The following is a 15718-nucleotide window of genomic DNA, read 5'->3' as shown; positions in this document are numbered from 1 at the left end:
AGACAGGAAAATTGAGATGCTCTATCCTTTTAAAAGCATCTTTCTAGGTTAATAAAGGAGCTCTACAAGTTCATTTGGTAGATATAAATGCATGTCATTTATTTACTTTCATGATAACATTTTCTATGCTGTGAAACATGGATCATACTACCTTACTCATACAAATATTAAATATAATAAGAAATCATGATCATAAATTTTTTATATATTTACCTTGTTTCTACTAAATTATCATGCCAGAGACATCTAGACAAAACCTTAGGCTCTCCACCCATGGTAGCAGAGCCTTTAGCTCCACATTTCAGAGCTACAGATGAAGATGGAAAAATGCAGCAGTAACACCACCACAGGTTATAGTTATACTAAAAAGAGTCAGTGACTCACTGTGAATGTGTACTTGGCCTGCATGCTTTAGGGATGAGTGAAGATTACTGAAGACAACTCTTTCTCTTATTCTCCTTTTATTTTGCTTATTACTAGCTAGTACTGCTACATTCCTTATATGAAACCAGATTAAGAATAAACAAGAGGTGCTTGTCATCCAGCATTAATACAGTACCATGTGCTTGGGCACAGCTACTTGCACATACATTTTAGCAGCTGTTTTTTTCCTTTCTGCCTGTCCATCCACAACAAATAGGTATTGCTGCCTGGCACAATACAGGTAGCTTTTCTACACCCAGCCCACACCTTTAACCCAAGCTCTGCACCCTGAGAGCCTCCTATGTCACTACTGTTCCTTTTCTCATCCCTTCTGGGCCAGGGAACTCCCTTCTCCACTTCAGTGTCAAATACTGACAGCAAGTTTTGCTTTTACTTTTGTGTCCCAGTCCACGCAGCAATGTAAGCACACGGAGCAGTGATTGCTCTCTGATGCAACTTTACAAGCTGGATAAATTGCTTGCTTTCTCAGCTGATACTCACTGTGCTTAAAGGATCCTTTGTCCTAGAGCAGCAGTTTCTTAAGGAGTATGAATCAGGGAGGCAGGAGGTGGCAGAAGGAGCTCCACTGCAGTTTTACAGGCCAATCCTCATGATGACTGGAGCTGGACTCCTCCTAGTGCCTCAGAAAGTTACAAGAAAAGGGAAGGGCTCAGGATATGATATCATGCACTCATTCTAAAAACAAGGAAACTGTTGTAGATAATTTAAAAAGTAACAGGTTAAAAATCCTGAATGGCCAATACAGAAATTTACTTTTTTAATTTATCTCCTACTTTTTCCAGTGAAACATTTCAAGAAATAAAAATTACAAAGTTAGAGAACTATGTTTTCCTCATTAGTAGGACAAGCCTAGGAGACCTATTACAGCTGAGCCACCTCAGAGCAATGCTTGCTGCTGCCTCTGTCAGAGCTCAAGCTTTGAGCTTGTTGCCAGCTCTGCTGAGGCAAATATACCCAGGCCCAACACAGCTGGGTCTGCAGCCACAGCTGGCTCTGTGTAAGCAGCAGGGACCCACGTGTATCCACTCCTTGCCAGTATCCTGACTTGTTCACTGCCTTTCTCAGCAAAAGTAAAATCTTCTAAAGCATCTCAGTGATTCAGGAATCCAATTAATATTTTCTAACGCAATGTAAGCAAACAGGATTTTAATTCTTATGAAAAGTCAATGTGATTTTGTGCAGATTTGCCAGGTTAAGTTTTTCTCCTTAGATCCTTTTCTAATTGCAAGTCTGCTTCCGAAATTATTTGCAGGGATATATTACTATAAATGTATTTACCAGGTCATTGTCTACAGCTTTTAAAAAAGAAATTAATAAACATTTGAAGCAAAGCAGATGTCCTAACTCAGCACAATTGTTCTTTACCTGGATTTAGCTTTTTCTGTTTTTACTCAGATCCAAAGCAGCATTTGCATGCCTGGAAGCTTCTTTGTCTTTTCCAGCATTATCAATTTGTCTTCTAAGCCACTCATTTTTCTTTCAAGTTGTCAGGATAATTTTGTTTCTATTATAATCCCATAAAACACACTCATAGGAAAATTTAGCCCAGATTTCAAGCAAGCAACATTTTAATGCTGTGTTAGGAATCACTACATTCTCTGTTATGGAGGTCATTGTGCTTGCCTTTCAAGTTTCTTCTTTTTGTATTAAAATTTTCCTGTGATTCTTGTGCATGCAACTCATCCAAGACTCAGCATTAAGGCCACCCATGAGTGATATTATAGTTTATAAAAATTTTCATAAATGTATTGGCTTTTAGTTTAGTGGCTGGGATTTGGAGGATCCCAAATTATCATATTAAATCAGTTTAGGGATCAGGCATTCTGTGTTTCAGTATTTGTCAGTATTCTTGTACTGAGCTGCACAACAGGGTGTTACTCTTGCAGCTCTATTGTTAAAGAAGAAATATTTTGCTGCCAGATTTCTTGTTCTATTTGTACCTTTTGTTAGTGAACTTTCAATTTCAGGAACTTGTTCTATTTAAGAGGATGAGGGAAGAACAATACTTTATAATATATTATTTATTAAACAGATGCTGGTATTATCAATGCTCGTTTATCCGGTGGTGATGCATCTCCCAAATAAACCAGCAGCAGCAGTAAAATAAACCAGAGCACAGAACCATTTTCTTCATAAAGATTCTGGGGACTTTTTAACTACTTGTACTCTGGAATGAAGGATCTGGGGACAATGACTTCTCAAGTTGTTTATGAGTTGGAAGACTGTGATTTAAGATCACTAATACATTAATTTTTGTAGAATTTGGGAAGTCCGTCTAAAAAAACTGTGATAGAGTTTACAGATGTATTTTAGTTTCTCTGCTCTCACCTTGATTTTTACTAGTACCAGAAAACCTATAGAGGTGATCACCTGGATCTGAGATTTCCTAAAAGAGCAAAGACTTGCCACAGCTCTGGATTTGATTTGGACATTTCATGTATTCACACACTGGACTGCAAACCACACCTTTGAAGTGTTCATAAGACAAGAGAGCTGGAACTGCTGCTTGCCATGAAGGGGGCAGGGGCACCTCTGGTGTGCTCCTACTCCTCTGCAGCCCCAAGGGGGTTAATCTGCAGTGAACATCTGGCTGCAGCACCCGGGGCACTGCTCAGCCCGAGCTCTGAGGAGGTGGGTACTGCCTGCATCATGCTCCTACTCTGAATCTGCAGCAAATAAAACAGATGGTGCCTTGGAATATTTCAGAGGAGAATATTCTGAAGACAACACACTCAGTTCTAACCAGGCTTTGAGGTCAAACAGATGAAGTAAGCCTTGGTTAACCACAGACACGTTGGTGTTCATTCTCTTCTTGGTTCTCTGCAGATTTTAGCATCTCTCTGATTGCATCCTGAGTTCCTTCAGTGTGAGCATGAGAAGCAGGATAACTGTGCACAGCTCTGTTTTGTTTTGTTGCATTTCTTTTGCTTCTTGCCAGAAAACCACCTTTTTCTTAGATTCTTGTGTGTTCTCCTTCTTCCTCTTTTTCTTCAAGATTTAATTAGAATTATGAAATAATTTTGATTAAAAGGAATCACTGGAGATAACCTCATCCTTTACCTGCTAAAAACAGAGCTTCAAAGTTAGGTCAGGTTGCTTAGCACTTTGCCTGGTCTAGGTGCAGACATTCCAGTCTCCCTGGGCATCCTGTTTAAGGGTTTCACCACCCTCACTGTGAACTCCATATGAAGTATAACTCATGTTCCTCTCTCATGTTCATATAAAAGGCTGGGAGGTTTCCTTATGCTAACATACAGCATCTGGTAGAAAACCTGGACAGGGAAGAAGTTTTCTTTTGGGAAAGAAGTGGAAGGGATTTGTAACATGGGGAAATGAGGAAAAGCCAAGATTTAACATTTATAGTAGGAGAGACACTGATGAGCAGCAGTAAAAGGAATCATGGCAGTGAGAGAGAAAAGCAAGGACTGCTTCACAGGTCAGGCAAGGTCGTGTGTGGGAGGAGAACTTGGATGATGACAAGGCAGGACCATAACTGAAGTGGTCACCACCCCCAGATTTGGGTACCTCTTACAACCCTAAATAAACCTTCAAGAGTGTGTCATAGCTAAAAATATCTTGCCAGTTCTGGCATGAAGTTGACTGCAGGAGCTTCCAGAGCATTTTGCTCTCCTGGCACCCTGTGCAATTCCAGTTGGATAGTACTTCACATTTAAAACAGTGCTGATCTTTTGGTCTGCTGCTGTTCTGTTCCAGAGCAAGTTGCCTTTTTGAAGAAAGAAGCACAGGTTCTGCAGCATGCAAACATAGGCAACACAAAACATTTATACAGGGGCCCTGTTTATAGGTAACTCCAGATTCAATTACACTTAATTCTCTTAAAGACTGCTGGACTAAAAAATGCTTTATAGATATATGCAGATATTCTTCTTCATAACAATACCAAGGAGTTGGAGCAGTGATGAGAAATTTTAGTAGTCAGCAATATGAGGTAGAAAGCATTTTCCAATACTGATAAAAAGGAGAACAGAAATTGAAGAAGAATCATTTTCTTTTGCTGATTATTTAATTGTTCAGGAAAATACAGTGTGATTGTTAAAACTGCTCTCAGGTGTATAAAAACAGTGCTAGCAGCAATTGCACTTTGCAATAGCAGAATGCAAAGAAGAATACAGATGTGTGAAAAGAGGGAGAAGATCCTTAAGAAGGATGAGTTTGTGCTCATAAGAACCGAAGCCTAGGTGATTTATAATAGGAAATCACTTTTAGTGATTTAAACGTGTTAACTGATGATTCCTCCCAAGACTGTTGTGAAGCAGGGAAGGATTATGCCTTGTTTTGACAGATGGAGAAAAGGCTAAGTTCTTACCAGGAACTTTGCCAGCTCCTTTCAAAGTAGTTTCCAAGGAAGATCTTTCCCTTCAGAAATCTTGAAGCTACAGACATCTCTCAAAGCTTCCCTGTTACCATGGGAGAGCAGAGATGGCCATAGGTGCTGAAGGTACTGGCCTGGCCTTCTTGGAACTCTGACTGGATTCAATCGGAACAAAGAACAAGCAGAAACAACCTTTCCAATGTGATGACTCACCCTGCCAGAGGAAGATTAGTCAATGGAAATTTGTGTGTGCCTGTATTAGTCAGTAAATATGTACCCATGCCTGCACAGGGCCAGGGGCAAAGCACCAGGGCAGTGGGAGTGCAAGGCTGAGTGGAGCAGTCACAGCTTTTTTGCTGTTGGCACTCCAGCATCAACAGAAGTAAGAACAGAGGAATGCCAGGCTGATTTCCAGTACTGTAACAGAGTTAACGTGTGAAGGATGTCAGGTACAGAGTCTCAGCTCCCCCGTTTACCCTTTCTGTTCAAAATCTACCCAAGGCATAGTCCAACCTTTCCCCAAAACAAGCTCTTTTTGCCTCATCTGGGGTCACTACAGGACTGTTAATTTTTCCTAGATTTTTTCACAAGGAAAATTATTCACTCTAAAACTCAGGTAACTAGGTTCATTTTACACTGCCCTATTAATCAGTAAAGTGGTAATGTGGTAACCAGAGTCTCACAGTGGTAAAGGTAAGTAGAGATTTAAGAAGTTTGCGTTTAATAAATATTCGTTAAAAAGCCAGTCTGCTTCTTTTCTGCTTCTTCATCCTGGTGATTGACCACACTTGCATCAGTTCATATATACAGTCAGGTGTACCTTGGCTTTGCTGTTCTTTCCCAGAAGTTTATGAAACAGAAAGAATTACTTGCCCGCTAAACCAACTCCAGCTCACATTTTCCTAATACTAGTTTGAATGTTGCCGGCAACATGGTATATTCATGTTCACATCCTAAATGTAGCCTTCACTAGAGATCCAAACAGAAACCTTTCAAAGCTCTCTTCATGGCAACTTCTCTCTACAATCAACTGTTGTTGAGACAAATCTGGAGATAAATGGGACTCAACAACATAACTTTGTGCCTCTTGGTTCGCCTAAAACTTCAGGAGTTTAAAACCTGCAGATTCAAACACATTAATAAAGGCTGCTTATACCCCACTGTAAAGAAATGTTTTGATTGTGCTGCCATATTCTCTCCACTACTCATTAATTGTAGGACATTAATAAAGTTCCTGTGCTTCCATCTTGATGAAACAATAACCAATAACAACCCCCAGCAACACCAGCCCGAACCACTGGACCCAGTTTCTTTGTTCCAAGCTCCTAATGTGAGCTGAGCAACTTTAAAATAACTGTTCCTATATCATTTTAATGGCACACACACAGACTGAGAAACCTCCCTGACCCCTAACAGAGGGTCTTCAGAAGGGCTCCACATGGAACTGGGCTGGGAGAGCCATTTGCTTACTTATTCAGGATTTCCTTAGCTTAACTACCAATGCCTACAAGCTTCTAGTTTAGTCTGTTCAGAGGGGAAAGGGAAGACAAAATCCTCTTGGTTAGCAAATTATTTTCTTAATCATCACTCCTTAGTCTTTTAAAAAAGTTCCCAAGTTACACATCTTTGCAAAATAACAAGTCATTCGTCTTTTCTCAGTCTACTCTCACTCCCATGGCTTCCAGGTTTTATCAGCATTTCAGGTGAGCAGAATGCCTCCTGTTGCTCTCTGAAGATTATCTGTCTTAATATTTGGCAATGTTTTGCTCTCATTTGCAGAGAAGCTTCCCTCTTTATATGCGCGCTGCCTTCTTTAGTCATATGCCCCAGCCAAAATACTCCGGCTCTGTTTGCATCAATGGAATTTGGGGTTTTTTGTGGAATTAGGATGGGAACAAGACACATTCAGAGATTACATCTTTGACTACCTGACATTGGTCTCTCAGTTTTAGTTATTGCAAATTGAGAGGTCAAACACTGCCTGGTCTGAGCATCATAATAGACTTCATCCAGATTTTTAGTACAGACTAGAAGAAGACAGAATGGCAAACCTAGCACAAATGGGCTCACAATACAAAACCAGTGTATGATTCAATGCAGATATTTTTGCTTCTCTTAAGTGCACCTGATTTCTCGTAACAAAAGCTATTGTGATGACAAGCAGTTACTGGTTAGGATAAGCACAAAAGGGAGAGAGGAAAACATGACTCAGAGTGGATTGCTTATTAAAGAAACTCATTATTTAAATATTAAAATAGGAAACACACTGCAGAGAAAGAAAAAAGTTCCATTTAACTGCTCTACACATTTCTTTCTTGTCATTGAAAGCTATCAGGTATCATTAAGTCTAATTAATCACATCCTGAATTCCCATGCATAAAGTAAATCTGTTCATTTAGGGGATCAAAAAAATATATAAGACTGTGTTGTGTGATTTGCTTCTGTTTCTTATCCACATATGCTGTATCTCAGCTTCTCCTAGTGCAAGAGAATGTCCTTCTGAAATTAGGTACTGAACACATTTAACCTGTGTAAGTTTCAAAGCTAGCCCACATTTTCAAAGATGATAAAAACACAAAAAATAAAAAATAAAACTCATCACTGATTATTTGACTCTTAGCTAAAGGAATTACATATATTGAAACTACATTGCAACTACTGAGACAGTCTTTAGCTTAATTTTCACGGAACCGTCTTCTTTGCACAGCAACGCACCTCCGGGGCAGAACATCTTCCTTTGCCATGTTCTGTCGAGCCACTAGATGTCCCTCGTTCCTACGTAAACCTCCAGGTGGGAGACAATCCATGAGGAAAAGCGGGACTCAGGTGGAACTCGGGCAGTGCAGAAGCACGTTTGTGTTCACATCATGCATAAGTTTCCTGTAACAGGTGCCGGTGGTTTGAATCACCCACTGAGTATGATTCTGTAAGTTACAGCAGTTCCAGATATTGGTGCTCCAAACAGACAACGCCAGTAACTGTGTTCACACAAATTACAAAATCAAGAATCATCAGGCTGGAAAAGGCCTCCAAGATCATCAAGTGCCTTCAAACAAGTATGGCCATGCCCACTAAACCACATCAAAAAGTGCCATGCCTACCTGTTTTTTGAACACTTCCAGAGATGGTGACTCCACTGCTTCCCTGGACAAACCGCTCCAACTTAACTCATTCGGTGAAGAAATTCCTAATATTCAACCTGAGCCTCCCCTTTTGCACAAAAAAATGCCTGTTTGGCAAATACAAAAATCAGATGAGACTGAAGAATGCAGATTAAGATAGCATTGAGGAAAATGGACCAGAAACCCAGGCATCACAGAAACCGCCATCATTCCATCCCAAACTACACATTGACAACAGCATTTTTCATATTCATGTTATTATTTTTTTGCCATTCATGAAGTAAAATGGCATAGTCTCTCATGGCAGTCAGGCTAGGTCTTATTTAATGAATCCATACATTTGTCTGTAATTTAGTTGGGGTTTGGAAGGACCATATCACCATGTAGATTTAGATAACTCCAGTCTAGCCATGGAATGGTCACGTCAGCATCAGACTGTGAATGCTGGGCAATGTAAGCCAGACATGACATAAATAACAGCATTTGACTTACACTGGCAATGATGAAAGCAAAGTCAAACACTGCTCTGGAGGAAACAAAATGTTTCACCAAGTAAATAGTGTCAGGAAGCTGCTTGCAACTGCCCACTAGTTGTTCAACTCCCTTTTCCCTTCCTGCACCCTATCTGCCTTTCACAAGTTTCCTGATCTTCCTCAGTTAATTTATACCATCAGCACTTTGCAAGACCCTGCCACAGAAAGTGCTGCATCTCCAATTCTGTTTTGGAAACTCTTCCTCTGATTAGGACTCACTTCCTCAGTATTTTAAATTCACAAAGTGGAAGGGAAAAGTCACATCTAAGGAAAAAAAAAAAGAAACCCTTCCTCTGGATTACTTTTGCTTTTTAAGTAATGTGAGTGATGCCAAATTATATCCATATAAGAAACAGGCCTCCAATGGCCTGTTGGCTTTTTTTTGTCAACAAAATGTTCATGACAGAAGGTCACAACATGTCCTTTCCCAGTTGTTTTCAAAACAGGAGCACTGTCATTCTTCAGTAAGGATACATATAGAAGGTTCTGCCAACTCAGTGTACTTGTAACCTAATTGCCACTGACTGAACGACACAGATTTTCATTGCTAATTAAATATCAGATCATGGTGCACAATCTCAATGTTATTCATGCTTTTAATGCCCGATTATTTCAGGGGGACCATAAGTAGCTAAATGCCTTTATGAGTCTTGATCTTATTCTTAAAAGATGAAGGGAAAAAATATGCAGTTCTCAACAATGTATTTGTTTGTCCAAGGCATTGTCAAAGCACAGAGAGCTGGGAATGTAAGAACTTAAACCTACACAATATGCTTTCGGTCTTCTCTACAGGAGGCCTTTGAACTCTTCTTCTGATTCTCCTTCCCAGCTGCTCTCACACTGACTCCACGGGAGTGAGTGATGGTTGAACACATGGTTCTATACAACCATTGCTGGCCCTCCAATTGCTGCATCCAGTCTGGAGCTGTTCAGATCAGAGTTCACAACAGTTGCAACCAATATCTTGTGTACTGGTGACCAGTTTCCAGCAGGCCATCTATCAGCAATACCAGAGAGGGTCAGATCCAGAGCCCAGTGACCATCAGTGTGAAGTGTTGTTTTGTTTTCAGTGGGATTTGTATCAGATAGTTATTTCCACTGATGAAAGATAAACTATTTGGGGGCTAATAAATCTTACAGCTCCACATAATCCCTGGTGTTCATTGCAATGCTTAATAACTCTGCTCTCACCAGTTATCTAACTAGTCTGAAGCTAAATGGATTTTTTTTCACAGGCCAATACACACATTACACAGAATCTCCTTTCCCCTCATTCTGTTGGCCATCTTTTTAATAGGAAACTGAGAGCTAAGAAATGGAGAGAACAGAATGACCTATTGAACCAATTCTGCTGCACAGCAGAGCTGACAGGAAAACGGCTGCCTGAGCTCAGGGTTCCAGGAATGGAAAAACAGATGTTTCTTAACTGCATTTAACAGATGCTATTCCAGCTTGAAACAACATTTTAAAATGCAGATCTCAAGTGTTTATGTATTTCCAAAGTATTCAAAGAATGGGAAAGTAGAAATTTCTTGCAAAGTCTTCAAGTAGTGCCAAGCATGCCTTTTATTCTTTCTTTTCTCCCCCTTTATTTGCCCAAACTAACTTCTCCAGTTTAGCATTCCTGTGGCTGATACATGCACCTAAATATGCATTGGTGCCTACATGCCTTAGATAATCAGATCAGGTAGATTAACAGTGCCACAAACCTTGCATGTGACTTTGGGCAAATCCCTTTATTTCCCTGGATCTCAGTTCTCCACTTATGCTACCTAGAGCTTGTCACTTTTCTTTAAGAACATCTCTCTCAACTACCAATACCTGCAATAGCTAATACATAGAAACCACAAACAAGAACACAGAGCTGGAGAATTGCCACAAAATAGATTTTAAAAATTAAATTAGCTATCAGCTATTCAGTGAATGGCAAGGGTATATACACCAAAATGGGTGAGACACAGGTGAATTGGAATTGCAGACTATCCTGTCAACTGGGAATTCTCTAAGTCCCAGCATCAGGTGTAAAGACAGAAGGGCAGAAATGTGAGAAAACAATTGTTCCCAGCCCTTTCTCTAAGTATATTCAGGTTGCTGTGTTATTCAGCCATTACAGTCAATTCTTAATTTAGAATTAAAAACCAGGGAGGGAAGGAAAGACGTGCTGAAACATTCTTACCCTGTGCTGACAGGTTTGCCTCTGAGTACGTTCAGCCCATGGAAGGAACTCTTCTGTCAAGCATCACAGAATTTGTGAGTTATTATTCTCATACTACAAATTGAGAACTGAAGTGACAGCAAGGAATAACCAAAAATATACATTAAAGATCTCAAGTCCATGGAACTGTGCATTTCCCAAGAATAAGCTTTAGCCCATATTTACATCGTTTCCTTCTTCCAGTTATGCCAAGTAAATCACAAGATCTGGCTGTGATCAAACTCTGAGCACTTCCTTCCCTGGCTGAAACCAGAGATATGCTACTAGCCCAAAATAGAAAACACCTCAGCTTAAATTGGTTACCAGCTCTTGTGATAGCTTTGGTGAAAGTGAAGGTAGGGAAGATGACTTTACTGAAGGAGTTCTTGAACTTGTCAGATATTCCTCATGTTCAGAGTACTGTGCAGTCTGGGGTTGGGGAACTGAAGCTCTTAATGGGAAAGAGCTGTCACCATCAGTACCAACATAAAAGGAGCAGAACCACAAATTTAAGGAAGGTATTTCCTTGATGTTCAAAAGTACTTGCAGTAATTTCCTGGTGTTCTCCCATACACCCCATTGATACACAACAAGCACAGAGAACATTAAACCAAATGGGTTATCTTTACTAAAGAGTTATCGGGAATAGGATTCTATTCCACTAGAGAGCTGAAAAAATCACCACTTTTTAACAATGCAGATTTATTCCAAAATTGATTCCTTTTCAAAAACCTGAATACTTTCTGAAAAAAAAGTTGACTTACAGAATGATTATTCTATGTTAAAAAAGTGAGCCATTATTCAAATATTTCAAAATAAAAACAATATTTGGGATTAGGAATTATTGAAACACTCTCCAAACATTTTAAATACATAGACTGGAAACTTTAAAACAAAGACTTCAAATGTTGACTTTCAGAATTAAGATAACTTCCTGTTTTAAGCCAGCCATAGTAGAAATTCTTTGTACCTTTAGATACTGTATAATACAGCAGTCTTAAGGGCAAAACCACTGGATTGTAACAAGGCATTAAAGGTTGGTGATTAGAATTTAATGTAGATTGTAATAACACAGAAGAATTGATGCTGGGTGCTCTTGGTCTTTCATGGCCAGAGCCTCTGCTCTTGCTCCTTGTATTTTTGTCTCATAAATTGTTCAAAAACTTTAATAATTGAATTGACAGTCAAAATATCACTTCTCAACATTTGGTTCATATTCTTGTCCCAGCTATGCTGGTGCAACTCTAAATTAAACAAAATGCCTTACATGGAGTACCTCTATGATGGTGTTTGGAAGAAGTGGAAGCCTTTGAAAAACGTCTGTGTTTGCAGCCAAATAAAATCACAGGTGGTTACAGCCTCTGTGGCACACGATTGCCATCCAGTGGTAATTCCCAAACCTGAATTCACTGAAGGCATTCCCGGAGAGTTGACCAGCAGCCAGTGCTGCTTATATCTACCAACCTGTTAGCTGCAAATTCAAATTCCTGAGTAGCTATTGCTAGGCTGAGAGGAACCTTTCTGTTAAAAATTGATAACTTACCTCTTTTTTTTAAAAAAAAAAATCAGCTTTCCATATTGAAATAGTTTAGATGTATGTAGATTTTTGCTTCCTTAACAGCAGGAACATGCTGAAGGGGGAGGCCCCTGGCACAGCCATATTCACAGCTACTACCACCACCCTCTCAGCTGCTTTTCAGCCCCCTCTGCTGGCATGGCATTAGTCAGATCTGAGAGGAACACACCAGTGCTCATTTAAGCATCCTCGTACAGAGCTTCACCACCTGCTCTGGAGTGCCCTGTGCAGGGGATGGAGCTGAGACTGTGAGTGATCAAGCTTTGAGGCTGGTTTCATGTGAGTACTTACCCAGACATCAATATGGCTACTGGTACCTCTGATCTGCAAAGAACAGGCCCTGAGCTCAGACCTTCCACTTCCTGGATAAATGCTCTACCTGCTCTAGTAGATCACAGAAATGTCTTTCAGAGGGAACAGGTACAGCTGCAGTTGTCAAGACTCAGTCTGATTGGCATCCTTTAGAGAGGTTTGAGGATTACCTCTTGAACTGAGCCTCTCTGGGGAACTGAATGAAGCAACACAAAGCTTTTAGTTCCTGATTGAGCCAAGATATGAAAGAGTGCCAAGCTGCCCAGCCCTGTTGAACTGGTGCAGATCTAGGCACACAGAGAGGTTCTGTACAGCAGAATATTGCTCCTGTATAAACAGGAAATGTGGTTTGGGAATCTAGGCATGATGCAAGGTCAGACACAGCTCACTGGGGTTTTTCCACTATCTCTGTTTTAGACATAGGAGCTCAAATTCTGCTCTAACCACTTATTTTTTGGACTTGGCCTGTAGCAAATAAAATAAATTCTGGTTAAAACCCCATGTATTTCATGCCAGTTGTACTGATCTACCTTATTCTGTGTTTTACCCTCCCCCCATCTGTAATGTTTTCCCTTGTACTTAACTGTGTCTCTTGCAATGCAGATGTGTAGGAATGATTATGAATGATTCATGGATTTGTTTGGCCTGATTGCCCACAGATTAAATAACTTCATACAATGTTCCCATTGGCATTACAGGCATCTTACTTCTGAACAGGAATTGAGTTATCTGGGGTTGTGGAGGCACCATTGCTGTTAATACTTGCGATCCCAATGAGCAGCCCTCTCTGCCAGGTCTCTTCAGGAGATGCAGAAACAGGAAAAATAATCCTTTTCTTTCTAGGAAAAAATCCATTTTGATGCACCTTTTGCAGTAACATGCGAAATGAGATGCTGAACGTTCAGGCTGTTCCTAAGAGCAACACAGCAGTAGAGTTTCTCCCTCTAACTTCTGAAAGAGATCAGTGGGGTGCACATAAAACTGACAATTTCAGGTTTTTGTGATCATTTACTTCTACTTCATATTTCACTCTGTTCAAGAATGAAAAAGTACACACTAAATTAGTACAAATAAACTATTTTACCTACAATTAGTCTAGCCAAAGTGGTAATATTCAAAATTGTATGAAATATTAACAAGTGTGGAAAAAAAAAATATACACAAACATTTTGCATTGAAGAATAAAGACTCAAATGCTGAAAATGAGATTTATTCTCCAGGACCTAAATTAATGTGATTTGACTTATGAATTTTGTGTGGTACAATTGCTTTGAGACACAGAAGGGGAGAGACTGGTAAATCAGCTCTTTGTGTGCTTTGTAGCCATCATCACATTATGGATATGTGGTGGAATAAAACAATGAGTAATTTGCGTGTCTTAATTCCACAGCAGTTAAGTTAATAAGAACAAAAAAGTATCCTCAGACATTTTCAAAGCAGTTTGATTAATTTTCTGTTCACTAAACCCATGCTGCAATCCACAATTAATTAAAAAAATCAGAAAAAAATGTAAGAAGAGAAAAAAAATCAGAACCCAAATGCTTATTATCAGAAACACAGATATTACTTGGTACAGTTTCCTCACATTTGACCAGTAAAACAGAACAAATATTTTGCTAGTCTTTTCTTAGGTAAGCTGCTTTCTCCTAGATAAATTTTTACTGCTGGCTCCTGTACACAGGGAAAGGAAATTATCTTCTTGGAATGCAAGTGCTCTGTCAGTGCAAAAGGCTGCAGAGGGCAGCTGCAGCAACAGGATTAATGAGTTGCTGGCAAGAGAAGCTTTGAGCAAAGGTGGGATATGGACACAATCACAATTTACATTTTCTGACATCTTTGCTGGGGCTTTCTACTCAGGAAAAAAAAATTGATTTGGGGGTGTCTAAATTTAGTGAAACCTTCATACTGTTCATATTTGATCAGACTAGAAATGAAAAGACAACTGGCAAAATCTCACCCTTCCAGGGTGCAGACCTCAAAGGAAGAGCCAAAGACAAGTGCAGATCTGCCACCTCCTGTTTCTAGTGTGGACAATACAACGACGGAAATAATTAGCTAATCTTTCATTTAAATAAAGCCTTTTGGGGGAAAGGCTAAAAATAAACACTGATTCATTCCTTGTCAGGGAAGTTTCTTCTGTCAATTATCACATTGTTACTGCTGTTTTTAATCTAGTCAGATGGTGAGATTGGCAATCCTTTCTGCAGGGGCTTCTGGGTGTTATTTTGTGGAGAATCTTACTTGAAGGACTGATTACTGCTTTTATGGGAGCCAGTGGGAGTTTGGCCACAGTCCTTCATGCATGTTAATTTGAGGGACTTCCAAATGTTAGCTAATGATCTCAGAGTTCTTTTTATGAAATATGTGTGGGTTTGGTTTGGGGTTTGGGTTTTGTTGTTGGGTTGTTGGTGTTTTTTTTAATCCCTAGGAGAACACAATTAAGGCTGGAGAAAGTGCTGCACTGTAGCTCTGGACTGGCATCTCAATAACACCTAAATTCTAGAATAAAAAAGTTCAGAAGTGCACATCACTACTATAGTCAGATATAATATACATAATATATTAAAATCAAATGTATTTGAATTATTTATATACTCCACCCCATATGCTTTGCATTGCTATGGACCCGGTCTATCTGTCGGCCTTCACTTGCAGCTACCTAAGTAACTCTTTTTTTAGGAACAATACTTAGGGGAAAGCTTTAGCCTCCGCCTCAAAGCAGGGAAATATGTCAGGATGGAAAATAGATGCACGTGTGGGTGGGGGAGTTTCATTTCTGTTTTCTGAAGCCTTATGTAGCTGTAAACGAGAAACAGGCAAAAAAGCGAGCCGGTGGCAGCCGATCGGAAAGCCAAGGACACAAGTCCAAGCAAGCGCTGGGGCTGCGGCTCACCGAGAAGCGTGCAAAGGGATCTTTGGCTAAACGCTGACTTGAAAGGGCTTGAAACGGAGCACACCAACAAACACCGCTCTCCGTCCTCCCCCTTCCCACAGCCGCTACCACAGAAAAAAACCCCAAAAGTTATAGAGATGTTTGTTTCTGGCTGCGTTCAGGCCAGAAACGAGATTCTGCACTTTCCCCATGACTAACAGGGCAGTTAAGGACTAGGAGCCGTTCCTTCCGCAAGGAACGCAGCCCGCAGCACCCCGCGCATCCTCGGCTCAGCCTCCGCGCGCTCCGGCCGCAGGCACAGGGACGGGACC

The 15718-nt window shown here is 40.2% G+C and overlaps 1 long non-coding RNA gene across 2 annotated transcripts; it reads right to left on the bottom strand.

Moving 5' to 3' along the window:
- Positions 1–7457: 7457 nt before the first annotated feature.
- On the bottom strand, positions 7458–11374 carry LOC113459056 (uncharacterized). 2 transcript variants are annotated; one of them, XR_003379885.2, is made up of 3 exons: positions 9198–11374; positions 7879–8006; positions 7458–7755 (listed from the first exon to the last, which is right to left on the bottom strand). It is a non-coding gene; the product is annotated as an uncharacterized LOC113459056 (long non-coding RNA). The 2 variants fall into 2 exon arrangements; XR_012582006.1 differs by having other exon boundaries at positions 10609–11374.
- Positions 11375–15718: the final 4344 nt, after the last annotated feature.

The sequence above is a fragment of the Zonotrichia albicollis genome, chromosome 10 (genome assembly GCF_047830755.1).
Source record: "Zonotrichia albicollis isolate bZonAlb1 chromosome 10, bZonAlb1.hap1, whole genome shotgun sequence".
Classification (NCBI taxonomy): Eukaryota; Metazoa; Chordata; class Aves; order Passeriformes; family Passerellidae; genus Zonotrichia; species Zonotrichia albicollis.
This window is presented reverse-complemented; position numbering and strand designations above follow the sequence as displayed.